The sequence below is a fragment of the Haliotis rufescens genome, unplaced genomic scaffold, assembly GCF_023055435.1.
Source record: "Haliotis rufescens isolate VD_foot unplaced genomic scaffold, xgHalRufe1.0.p SCAF_8, whole genome shotgun sequence".
Taxonomy (NCBI): Eukaryota; Metazoa; Mollusca; class Gastropoda; order Lepetellida; family Haliotidae; genus Haliotis; species Haliotis rufescens.
Window position 1 is genome coordinate 30,323,167 of NW_025964372.1, and position 12,669 is coordinate 30,335,835.

Below are 12,669 nucleotides of genomic sequence, written 5' to 3' on the forward strand. Positions count from 1 at the left end.
TGGCTCATGAGGTCGATTCGTACTCACACCAAAATGGCGGCTGACCTTGACAGCGGAACAAAACATTTTTGACTTGATCAACGGGGAAATGAGCAAAGGCAGCTAACACCCCATCATCCTCAGTCTTCACATCTTCAAAGTAGTCATCAATTTCATCAGTTCGTCATCGAACCTCTTCTATTACGTTCTTCAATAAGGCAAGGCAACCAAGCGGTAGTAGCTCCGCCATTTTGGAAGAGTGCGCAAGCGAACTGTTGCAGACCCTGGGATGAGCGGTATATTTGCTTTCCCTAAAAATCGATCGATGCTCATGATATCAATCAATGGATTGTCTGGTCCCGACTCGATTATTTACAGGCCGCCGTCATATAGCTGAAATAATGCTGAGTGCGGCGTGAAAGAAATTGGCACGGGTCCTATTGTCCTTGCCACACTGCTCAATAGTTCATGTGTAATTATGGGTGGAAATTTCCTTGCGTGACACTAAGCAATAAAGGATATTTCATGTGTCGCGTGAAATATCATGTTTCGCCCATCGAGTGACGGGGGAAAAGAATAGATCACGAGATGAGAGAAACATGATATTTCACGAGACACATGGGGTATCCTATTTATTATATACCTTTTGTGTAGTTGTCTACCGGTAACTGAATGTATTTCATTATAAATGTAAAGCCTTGAAACGTAAATTCTCCCTACCTAACACACAGGGACCGTCCAGTACCCCTTGCATTTGCGACTTAAAGTGTAGTTTCGTTACCAGCCGCGGGCAGGCGGTAATTTCGGATAGTGATCCTAAGGACTGACCATGCAAATTATTTGCATGCATTCTCAAGTTTTACACGCATTGGCGTTGGGAAATAGTTTGTGTTGGGTAAAACCTAAGGGCACAACACCACTTACATAAAGCTGTACACAAGGATCACAGGGGCGGTCGGGTAGCCTAGTGGTTAAAGCGTTCGCTCGTCACGCCGAAGACCCGGGTTCGATTCCCGACATGGTTACAATGTGTGAAGCCCATTTCTGGTGTCCCCCGCCGTGATATTGCTGGAATATTGCTAAAAGCGGCGTAAAACCATACTCACTCACTCACTCACTCACAAGGATCACAATACACAAAGAAAAGCTAGCTGTAGACACATTTGTAGTAAGTAATTTATTATGCAATGTATACGTAGTGTGTATTGAATAGTCGCATGACAACTCACAATGCACCAGTGTATCGTTTCACCCCTAAAAAAAACCTGTCAGAGGCGAGGTGAGATGAGATGAGGTGAGGTGAGGTGAGGTGAGGTTGTACTAGTCCGGACTAATGCCGACTTTTTAATAGTGCTACCAAACTATACCCTGCTGCATGACATGGATACCCCACTCAGACACAGTCTACCGACCCCGAGCCGACCAGTCTTTATTTTAGCCAGTGATGCCGAGCGCGAGGCAGGGTAATAACAAGTACCATCTTTTAACATCTTTTGGTATGACGTGAGATTAAACACCCCCGACCTTCCAATCTCCGGGTGGACGCTTTACCACTAGACCGCGGATACGCTCAGATCAGAAGGCAAACCGATACCCTTGTTCACAAATCCCCAAACTATGAAATGATGACGAATGACTGTTTGTATATAATGACAGAATGGTGAACTGTGTTGTCATCTAACTGCAAAACTGACAGGCTTTGCACCTCATTAATCTCGCCCGTGGAAAACAATACAAGAAAAGTAAGTATTTTAAAATCTTGCAGTGGAAATTACTTTTGAGTAGGTTGGGCGTAATGCCGCTTCAGTTTAAAGAGGGAGGAAATCTTGGAGTGATGCAGGTCTCAAACGTTTACCACTTGGACGAAACTGCACAGCAAATCGCGGCGCCTTAGGCGATTGCTTGGAAAGTGATAAGCATCAACACATGATACAACTCAACTCACAGCAATTCAATTTCGAGCCTTGGTAATAAAAACCACACAAATTCATCAATGCGTGGTAATGTTAAAATTAATAACGAAAAAAACAACAAAAGGTATCTGGTGTAGAGGCATAAAGCCTATTCATATGCGATGTCAACCCGAGATGCACTGGGCCTCGGGCCTATGTCCCTTCAACAGAAATACAACATTCATGTCAATACCAGTCTTTGTTATGTCTACCTCTGCCCTACTTTACTTTATAGAATTGCATCTAGAATAGTGTAGACACACCCTCACTTAGTTTGCAATCCTCAATAGATCTACAAACAAAGATTTGACAAAAGCTTTGCAATCTTTCAAATCCTGTCAGCTGATCTGTGAATCATAAGCTAATGTCACCCTATACGTTTAAATCAAACGACAAATCTGATATATCTCGAGATGAGAGAAAAATGATATTTCACACATGGAATGTCCAATTGTAGCTGAATAGATGTACACATTTTATTTTTTTTTATATTCAATGTATCATCTTTTTTTCAAATATCTTATAAATAAGAGCAGAATGTGGCTATTTTTGCTGTTCATATTTTCTTTGTGTTGGATACGTTTAATACTACTTAGGCAGGTATTTGATTTATATATATTCTGGATATATTAATAAAACATGGTATTGATCTTCTTGGTAATATCAGCAGTAAGGACACATCGATGTTAAAACGTCGTTGTCCTTGGAATGTCTGTATAACTGTATGTTGAGGGTATGTATACCACACCTGAACTTCGTTAAACATCTGCGTAAACATATATATATCGAATAGTTGTTAAATACATTTCTGGTATTACTTCCATCTTAAACGTGGAATAGTCATCTAGTGATTTTGAACATCTTGACAATACATATCTTTATATCGATGTTTAAATATTGTTAAGAATTTTATTTCCCAAATACAGGGATATCCAAATCTATGCGAACGTTTTTTCTCTCTCTATCAACCGAGGCCCAGTTTATATCCCAAAAGACATCTAGGCGCTTAAGCATGTAATAGCATCGTCTAGAATATCTAAATTGTTTTTTTTCAATACTGAGGCGATGTAAGGTTCCCCAAAGTTCCGAGCCGTACATCAGTATTGGCTGTATTTTACCATCAAATATCCTAAACAGAGATTCATCAGGTATATTTCTAAATTTACTAATAAACTGCTCAGCTGAAAACATTGCTTATCTGCTTGCCTTTAAAGTACTTCACATGCTTTTGTAAAAGAATTGACATGAAATTGTTAAACCAAGATATTTGTAGCATGATACTACTTCTAGTCTTTCTTGACCGAAGAACCATTTCTTATGTTTAGATATCTTTCCTCCTTTTTTGGAAACAACAACTTAAGTTTCGTTAGTATTTACAGATACTCCTCATTTAGAGCAATATTCATATAGAACATCTATCATTTTCTGTACATTTAGAACAATATCTGCAAATATTGCAACATCGTCCGCAAGAAGTAAAATAAATGCCTGTACAACTTCGTCTACAAAAATACCACTACAATCAGAGTTGACGATATCATTCACAAGTTCATCAACGTACAATATAAAGAGGAGTGGTGATAGTATACATCCTTGTCTTATACCTGCATTTGTATTGAACACATCAGTCATTGTATTTTTAGTTCATCTTACAACTGCTTTTACTTTTCCATATATACTCCTTAGTGGTGTACTTATCTTACACCTTTACCGAGCAACGTGTAAAGCCCTTATTTCGATCCACATTATCAAATGTTTTTTTGAAGTCAATAAAAATACAGTAAAATTTTCCACGCTTCTTTCTAATATATTTATGTGTCAGTGAATAAAAAGTAAATATGTGATCAATCTTTGAGTAATCTTCTCTAAACCCTGCTTGGCATTCTGACAGTATCTGTTGGATGGAAACCCGAAAGTTATTCGACATTCAATAACTGATATGAATATTTTACTTATAATATTTCACATGGCAATGCCTCTGTAGTTATCTGTGTCATCCTTCGAGCCGGATTTATGGAATGGGACAATAAATCCAAGATTCCATGATTGCTGGAAAATTGCTAAAAGCGGCGTAAAACCATACTCACTCTCTCACTCACTCATGAAGTCCCATAATGTATACAAAGCTACCTTAAAAAGGTCTTGTAGCATCTCATCAGCAGAGTCTAAATTTGTGTTTAATTTATCATCAATGCAACTATTCATAAAGTTCACAAACTCACCCAAATGTGCTTGGTCCCATCGAAATCTATCTATGCTGTGAGATGTGCACGATCGCCTGTGGGGTGTGGCCGTTCACCTGATACATCATATCACAGGGCTAAGTCGACTATCAAGGGACAGGGCTCAAAGTTCACTTTTTGACTTACTTCTTGATAGCTAAGTAAATATTTTTAAGCAGTTGCCAATATGAAACGCAAATGGCCATGCAAATTTACCTATTACAATCGTGATAAATAAAAGATTATGTTTATTTGAAGTTGTTAGCTATTTATTATAACTGATTACAGTGAAACACATCAAATTTGAACACAATGTTGCAATATTAATAAGCTTATGAAACCCACTAAATGCCTAGTTTATTTTTTTTCTTCACTGTATTTGTGCAAGGCATCGTTTTTCACATCGAGTCCCAAAGCGTATCTAAAAACATTCATCAAGTAATACATACCTACTGACATCGGAAAAAAAACAGTCTGTGTGGAAAATTGCCGCTTCTCATATTGATACGTATACTTAGAAGTTCCATCAATGCTTCCTAAACCTCAAATTCTGCACACAGAAAAGGTACCGCAACTCCTTCGTCGAAACTTTACACAAAATGGCGACCGATGTTAAAGGTCGCTTGGCAGTACTTTTCATGAAAAAGAAAATGTCAAAAGCAGTCTTCTCAGAAGCCACTGGACCGTGAACAACCTACAGTGAGCTACTGGACCGTGAGCCAGAGTAAAGGAATAGCGAGACAGCTCTTGCGGTAATTGAGCGGATGGTAGCGCTCGGGCCGTGCCCGGTAAACTATACTCAATGTGTGGATTATCTAGTCTGCGCGATGAACACATGATGTAGAAGAAAACGTTCGCCTCCCGCCGAGAGCCGAGAGGTATAAAAATAGCCCCATGTGACAGACGACAACATTGCGATCGAAGCTGACAACAAGCATGTCTGCAGTTGGTCAAGGAGATGATGATGATTTGGGGGAGTCGGACATATCAGTCCATTCTCTCCGACTCCCATGAAGAAATAAGTAACATAAGTAACATATAAATTCATTTTCAGTAAATTGAGTATCGCTACTGTCAGTGTCAAAGCAATGACGGGAATATGAATTTATGTTTTTGCATTTTTCGTAATTGTGGGCAGTTGTGATGTTTCAAATGTTATAAATATCTACCATACGCAATGATCGTTTGTGGGCAGTTGTGATGTTTCAAATGTTATAAATATCTACCATACGCAATGATCGTTTATGTCAAGACTTACAAATAGAATGGCACAATAAGGAATGTGAAGTATTAGGAATTACGTTTAATCCAAACTTAAGTGAACTCTGGGTAATCAATACAAAAAGAAAGCTAGAAGAAATAAATAGATTGCTTGCAAATTGGAGAAAAAGAAATCTGACGATAATAGGAAACTTTAAAAACATAAACATAAAAACTTTAGCATTGTCAAAATTAGTTCATATATTTTCGACACTACCTAACCCTCTTGAGGACTTTGTCTTGTCACTTGACAAAATATTTTACAATTTTATCTGGAATAATAAAAAAGACAAAATCAAAAGGAGCACTTTGACAAGAAAATATGAGGAAGGTGGATCACGCATGATTAACATTAGAGCCTTTATTGACGCACTAAAACTCTTCACTCTTCACTCGGATTATATTGTAAAATAACAACATATAGTAACCCTTGTAATATCCCAATTAAAGATATACTTTCTTTGGGTGCTAATGTTGACAAGCAATCTTTTGTTAAAAACCCATACTGGAAAGATGTATTGAAAGCTTGGAACAACTTTTGTAAAAAGAATATTATTAACGTTGATAATATAGAAGATATTTTGTCCCAACCATTATGGCTCAACCACAACTTCAAACAAGCAACATACTACATAAAGCAATGGGCTAAAAGTGGAATTTACTCAATTAAAGATATATGCAATGAAAACGGACTGATGTCATTTGAAGAACTGAAACTAAAATATCCGATAAAAGGTACAATATTAGACTATGGATATGTAATCTTCAATATACCAGAATCATGGAAAATAACAATCAAGAAAACTAGAAAAATTATTTTACAGAATTTGTATATAAACAGCCTGTAAAAGGCGCTAGAATCTTTTATGATAAATTTATATCAAATGCAAATAATCTTAAAGTTTGTAACAAATGGCAATCAATTTTTCACTGTGATTTTAATTGGAAAACGATATTTACTGTTTATAGATATAAACTGAAGGATGTAAAACTTTTAGATTTTCAATACAGATTTCTACATGGAATTATCTACACAAAGAAGGAACTATTAACAATGAATCTTGTAGACAACAGTGTTTGTAGCTTTTGTAATGCTGTCAATGAGGATGTCAGCCATGTCTTTTGGGAATGTAATGAAACTAAACAATTTTGGAACGATCTCGAACTTTGGCTTAACAATTACCTTCCACAAAAAAATAAATTGACAAAATATCTTATTTGGTTTGGTTCTAGCTACTCTAATACTTTAATCAATCATAGTTTTATTGGGAAAAAGGCATATTCATGTAAGTGGAATTAAAGGAACCAAACCGAAACTAGATATACTTTTAAAATTGTTTAAAAACATATATTCAATCGAGAAATTTATTGCTATAAAAAAGGATGACAAAAGTAACTTTAAAAAAAAATGGTTACCTTTATTCTCAGCATTTGATTCATAGCTCTCTGTTGATACATGATATGTTTGAGTCTGACTGTGTGTAGCAACCGTGTTGGTTTGAAATAGGACAATGTTTGTTTCCAACCCTTTAATTTTCTAAAGAGTGTATTGTGCCATTCTATGCAATCCGAAATATGTCTTTGACGGAATACTGTATTAATCTACAACTCTGGGAACAATAAAAACGTTTATAAAAAAACCCAAAACTACCAGATCATTATCTTCATAGTAGAAACAGCCAACGCCCGTGTATATTATTTGAAAGGAAGGTTCTTATGGCTGGAAATGTTAACATTTCTACATGTGGCCTACACGTTCGTTGACTAAAGTATAGTAAAATTAATGCAAAAATGTCTTTTGTTAAAAATGAATATTATCTTGAAGGACACACTAGTTCACACTTTTGGACTTAGAGACATAATTTTAAAGGAGCTTCATGTGTCAGTTCTTAAAAATCTAAAAGTTGTAACTTATTTTGAAATATTAATAAATGAATAACATGTTTCATACATTTTAAATGTTATATATTATTGATATATAACTAAGAATGTAGATTTAACATTTAATAATTAAATTTTCGTTGTGTTCATTGAAATTCCTGTATTCTGATTATCTGAATTGACCACGTGTTATTGTATTCATTTCCCACCGAGGCGCACTACTTTTATTACTTCGGAATGTCGGGGAATCCCAATATTACAGTCGAGGGAATTCCCTTTCTACTCACGTGTATCGTCATGCACAGGACATGTAGCGACTTTCGTGCATATTCATTGTCCAAACAACCCTTTGAAACTGAAGGCCGAGAATGAATGAAACAGCAAACGTGCAAGTTCGCTCGCCTGTTTTTTCCCGCTCGCCTCGGTTCAACTTGTCTTCGGGTTTCATTTCTAACTACCATTTTCCAACTGTGTTTTACTGTAATCAGGGAAGTAATGTTTGAAGCTGGCGGTAACTGCCCATGCTATTTGAAACAGCCGCCTTCTCCCGGACACATTTCTTCCGGTTCGTTACAGTCTGACTGTTGCAGTTCTGTTCGCCTCTTGCCTTAATTGACAGGTCCAATGAACCTTGTTTTGATCTTGCTCTCCGTTGACTGGGATACTGACTATGTAGGCGTGTCAAGTTATGTGCATAAATTAAACGATCACCTGATTCATGTCACGCCACAGTATGTATTCCTACACTCGGAATGTTTATCAATCTCGTCTTTTTTGTCTGTTTTGATATATACAGCTGTTTTTAGTTAAACTAGTGTAAATAAAATTTAATTATAAGCATTGACTGTGTATTTTTTTCGGTTCATTGAGGTATGAATCGGAAAACCGATGTGCAAACTGTTTTACGCAGATACATACAGTTTGCACATCTGTTACTTCGGATAAGGGTATACATTACAGGCTTCCTCATCGCCATGGAAATCAAATGTTCCCGACCGATAGATTGATTATAGAGTTCAATTTCGATTATACTTTGAACATTTCATGACAAAGATCACATATAAATCCAACTGACTGTAATAAGTGTTTGCTAATATAGTTCCTTTTGGTTTGTGTTCAATGGTTCCATGTCATAAATACAGCATGATAATCACACAGTGTCTGATGATGTAAACAGGGACGGAAATGGAAATGAGGAAATATATGTTTTTAAACAATATTTATTTCCACGTGGTACAGTGAAAGAGGATTGATAAACAGGCAGAGCCTATATAAATATCTCCCCCAACAAAGTTCGAAAATGCAGCAGCAGTATAAACTAGTATGTTATACAGTAGTATAGACTTTAAGTCACATGTGGTATATCAAAGGTACACAGTTGTTGGTGAGATTTATATAAGAGTGCATGTTTAGACAAATCGTTTGTTCACAGAGAAGAAATGATGTACAGAGTCAACGATAATCAGCAGTATTTCTTTGTCTTGGCTGACGTTACCAAACAGGACGGTTCGAAGGTCATATCCATTAAAATGATAATTGCTTTCAGATCTAATAACAGTATAATTTGGGCATGTTAATAGGTAGTGTAAAGCACTTTCATTGATAAAACCACATGACCATTCAGCATTATCGCCAATAAATCTTTCAAATATGTGACCGTTCAGATCACTGCATCCTAGTCTTAACTCACAGTGGATTATCTGATTAACGCGTGAACACCAGTGGGTGGTAAGAGGTTAGAACTTAAATACACCATGTTTCAAAGGGGAAAAGATTTCACGAAAAGATTTGGAAAATATCTGCTGACAACGAGTTGGTGGTGCACATGCTTTGCAAATCCTTCAATCGACCGAAATCTGCACGACGGTTTACGAACCGGATTTCGATTTCGGTTCGCGATTTTGATTTGACTATGCATAGACTCGTTAGTCCAGCCAAAATGTAACTCCATAATACCAGCCTAGTTCGGCAAGGGTGGAAACTGGACTTGTATGGTCAGTTAACTCTCTTGCCTCGGGAAGATGAAAGGGGGATAGCCAAATAGGAATGAGTTCATAATTAATAAGTTAATAAATATTTGTCTATGAACCATTTTAAAGATGAAGTAAGAATAAAAAAAACACTTGTGGTTGGTAAGAGGGTATAACTTAAATACACCAACTTGGCATGTGTCAAAGGGGGATAACCAAGTAGGAATGAGATCGTAATTTAATAAGTATTTGTCTATGAACCATTTTAAAGAGGAAGTAAGTATAAAAAAACAACAATTGTGGGTGGTAAGAGGGTATAACTTAAATACACCAACTTGACGCTGCCAGAATTGTGACAGGCTTGACCAAATTTGCCTCTAGAGAAAGTTTATATTTCGAAACCGGCTGGCTACCACTAAAAGAGAGACGAAAAATTAAAAAAACTTACGACAGTGCACAAAATAATAATAAATGAATGTCCCTCATATCTAAATGATTTGTTACCCCACAATAGATCAGCTGCTTCAAATTATAACCTACGTAACAAACAGAACATGACTGTACCTTTTGCCAGAACAAGTACGTTTCAGAAATCATTTATGATAGACTCTTTAAAACAATGGAATTCACAAAACGAAAATATGTTTATGGTAAGCGTCAAATTAATATTATCCAAACAAGACTTAGACATAGATGTAGCAATCTAAATGATGATTTATTTAGGGTTAATTTGTCAGACACTATTTCTTGCCTTTGCGGTTCCCCATGCGAAGATGCTTTTCACTATTTTCTTGAATGTAAAAAATATTCTTTAATAAGACAATCTTTGTTTATTAACATTAGGAATATAGGGACTCAGCCAAATTTAGAAACAATTCTTTGTGGTAACAAAAATCTATCTGAAGAACAAAATAACTGAATTTTTAATTATGCCCATAAATTTATTGTAGAAACAAACAGATTTTAAATTGTATCCTAATACAACAAGAATTATATTTCACGAGCTACTTTCAAATTATCTGGATTTTACAAGTGACTGGCACATATAATACATGGTTGTTTCAACACTCTGATTTTGATGTAAAACAATAGCATTCCCTGTAACTATCACAGCTTAGTTACATTCTAGATTCCCGCCCTTAACATAAATTTAAAATGTCTATTACATGTAGTTTATTAACTACTATGTTATTTTATAAATATATCATGTACCATTGTATACCAAAAATGTAAATTCATCATATGTATATATGTAGATGTATGTGTGAGTGTATGTGTGAGTGTATGTAGGTATATGTGTTTGTGTGTAATACTGTATATATATATGAATATGTGTGTGTTATTATATTTTCTCATTACTTGTAGTTCCTATGCACTGTACATTTATTCTGCACCACAGAATTCACATACCACAATGTAATGAAATGTATATAGGAGAAAGCCTCGTAAGTGTGTCACTTGTGGCTAATCCATTTGGTTTTCCACAATAAAATATGTTTAAATCAAGTCAACAAATATCTCGTTGCAGTGCAGAGGAAGAAGTTAGATCGAAAACGACGTGAGACATCGCCATTACGAAGAAACGGCGAGAATCTACATCCTGTCTTTCAGAGGAAGGAAGAGATTTGATATGGATAATATCCATCTTACTCCTGTAGATGATTTAAAAGTCCCCCCCCCCCCCCCCCCCCCACACACACACCCACACCCACACCCACACCCAACAAACCTCCCCGACTACCAACAAACGTCCAGAGGTTTTAAAAATAATGTAAAGCCTATTGAATCCTCCAGTCGGGTGATTAATCCAGATTTAGCTAAGAAGAAGAGCTCATCTTCCTCCACATCCCAGCCGTCCTTCTCCCTGATAGAAGAGCATGTTTATGTGGAGGTTATTACCTCCATTAAACTACTACCACCATCATCATCCGCAATGGGTCTTCTAGTACTACTACTTACTCCAAGGCACTATGTAGTGATAAAATCAAAATCAGGTAATATTATACCTGTAATCTCTGTTGTATCACCCACATTGCATAGCTGGACCATGCAGAGCACCAGACTCCCATCAGACCACGTGGTTTAAATTTATGCAGATGGTCAGCACAGACTAATAGGCTCAGTGAGTTGGGTTTCTCTTTTTAAACGAAGTGAGGAGAAGATAGAATGGTAGTTTTGGATACATTCACAATGTGAATGACACATATGAAAATTTAAAATGTCTATTTACAATACAATCATATTATTTATATGTTTTATTCTGCTATATATGTTTTTTTTTTTTAAATTGGCTTATTTTTAATTGGCCACATATGTAACCTTTACTTAATACAGGGGTAGAAGAGGCTGGCATTCCAAACAGTCACATATATATTGAACATGCTTGTTCAAGATTCAAACTGCCTTAAACAATTTTAAACTGCCCCCAAGATAATTCTGAATGTCTAACTTACCAGCATGCTCACTCACGCACTGTAAGACATCATGAAACACTGCCGCTAATGCCTGATGTGAGTTTTGCAGAGGAATAGTGTCCGTGTGCAGAGATCGGGAGAAACGAGCTCCTAAATTGCGGTTCCGCCCCAAAACACGTTAGATATCTCCAACAGCTCATCTTTCTCAGCTCACCTGACTCTCAGCTGCTTCGTCCACAACATCCCCATTACCTGCAGAAGTCTTGTAGCAGGTGAAAACCTGACCCCATCTTCAATATGGCCACGTTATATTCGTCCACGTTGAAGTAGAGGTCTAGTTGTGTTTAGATAGACGGTAACCGTGGGATACCACAGAATTCTGCGGGTGACTGGAACATACGTGTATGTGTGTGGTGAAGGAAACTGATAGCTACAGTGTGCATGCTTGATTACTGTACTGTGGTAACCTGATTGCACAGTATTTGCACATAACACGGAATTGATCAGATAATAGATAAGAGTGAGTGAGTGAGTGTGGTTTTACGCCGCTTTTAGCAATATTCCAGCAATATCACGGCGGGGGACACCTGAAATGGGCTTCACAGAGTGTACCCATGTCGGGAATCGAACCCGGGTCTTCGGCGTGACGAGCGAACGCTTTAACCACTAGGCTACCCGACCGCCCCTAATAGATAGATCAGATAATAATCCTTGCAGAGACATTCCATTACAAGACAGATGCATTTTTTAAAATGACAAAAACATTATGATTTATATATACATATATACAGACATACATGTCATCGGTTGATTAAGATCAAGGTGTATTTATTGTTTGAAATTATAGACATGGAAACAAATGCAATTTATATCGATGGCTTCATTATTTGAGACTATGTAGTGAAACAAGTTGTATTTATGACCGTGGACATTTACATTTTGTGTTGATAATTTTCCAAAGAGTATATTTCTTTCTCGAGTGTGTTTGGTA

General features: G+C 36.7%; 1 protein-coding gene across 3 annotated transcripts in view; it reads right to left on the minus strand.

The window, feature by feature from the left end:
* The window catches only part of LOC124145543 (galactoside 2-alpha-L-fucosyltransferase SEC1-like), a 33,736-nt gene extending 21,629 nt beyond the window's left edge, over positions 1 to 12,107 (minus strand). The window contains exon 1 of one of the 3 annotated variants that reach the window (XM_048389059.1): positions 11,893 to 12,107. The gene's annotated coding sequence lies outside the window, so the exon portion shown is untranslated. Of the gene's footprint in view, positions 1 to 4,602; positions 4,780 to 11,717 lie in introns of those variants that run through there. The other 2 variants (XM_048389057.1, XM_048389058.1) reach the window with 2 other exon arrangements.
* Positions 12,108 to 12,669: the final 562 nt, after the last annotated feature.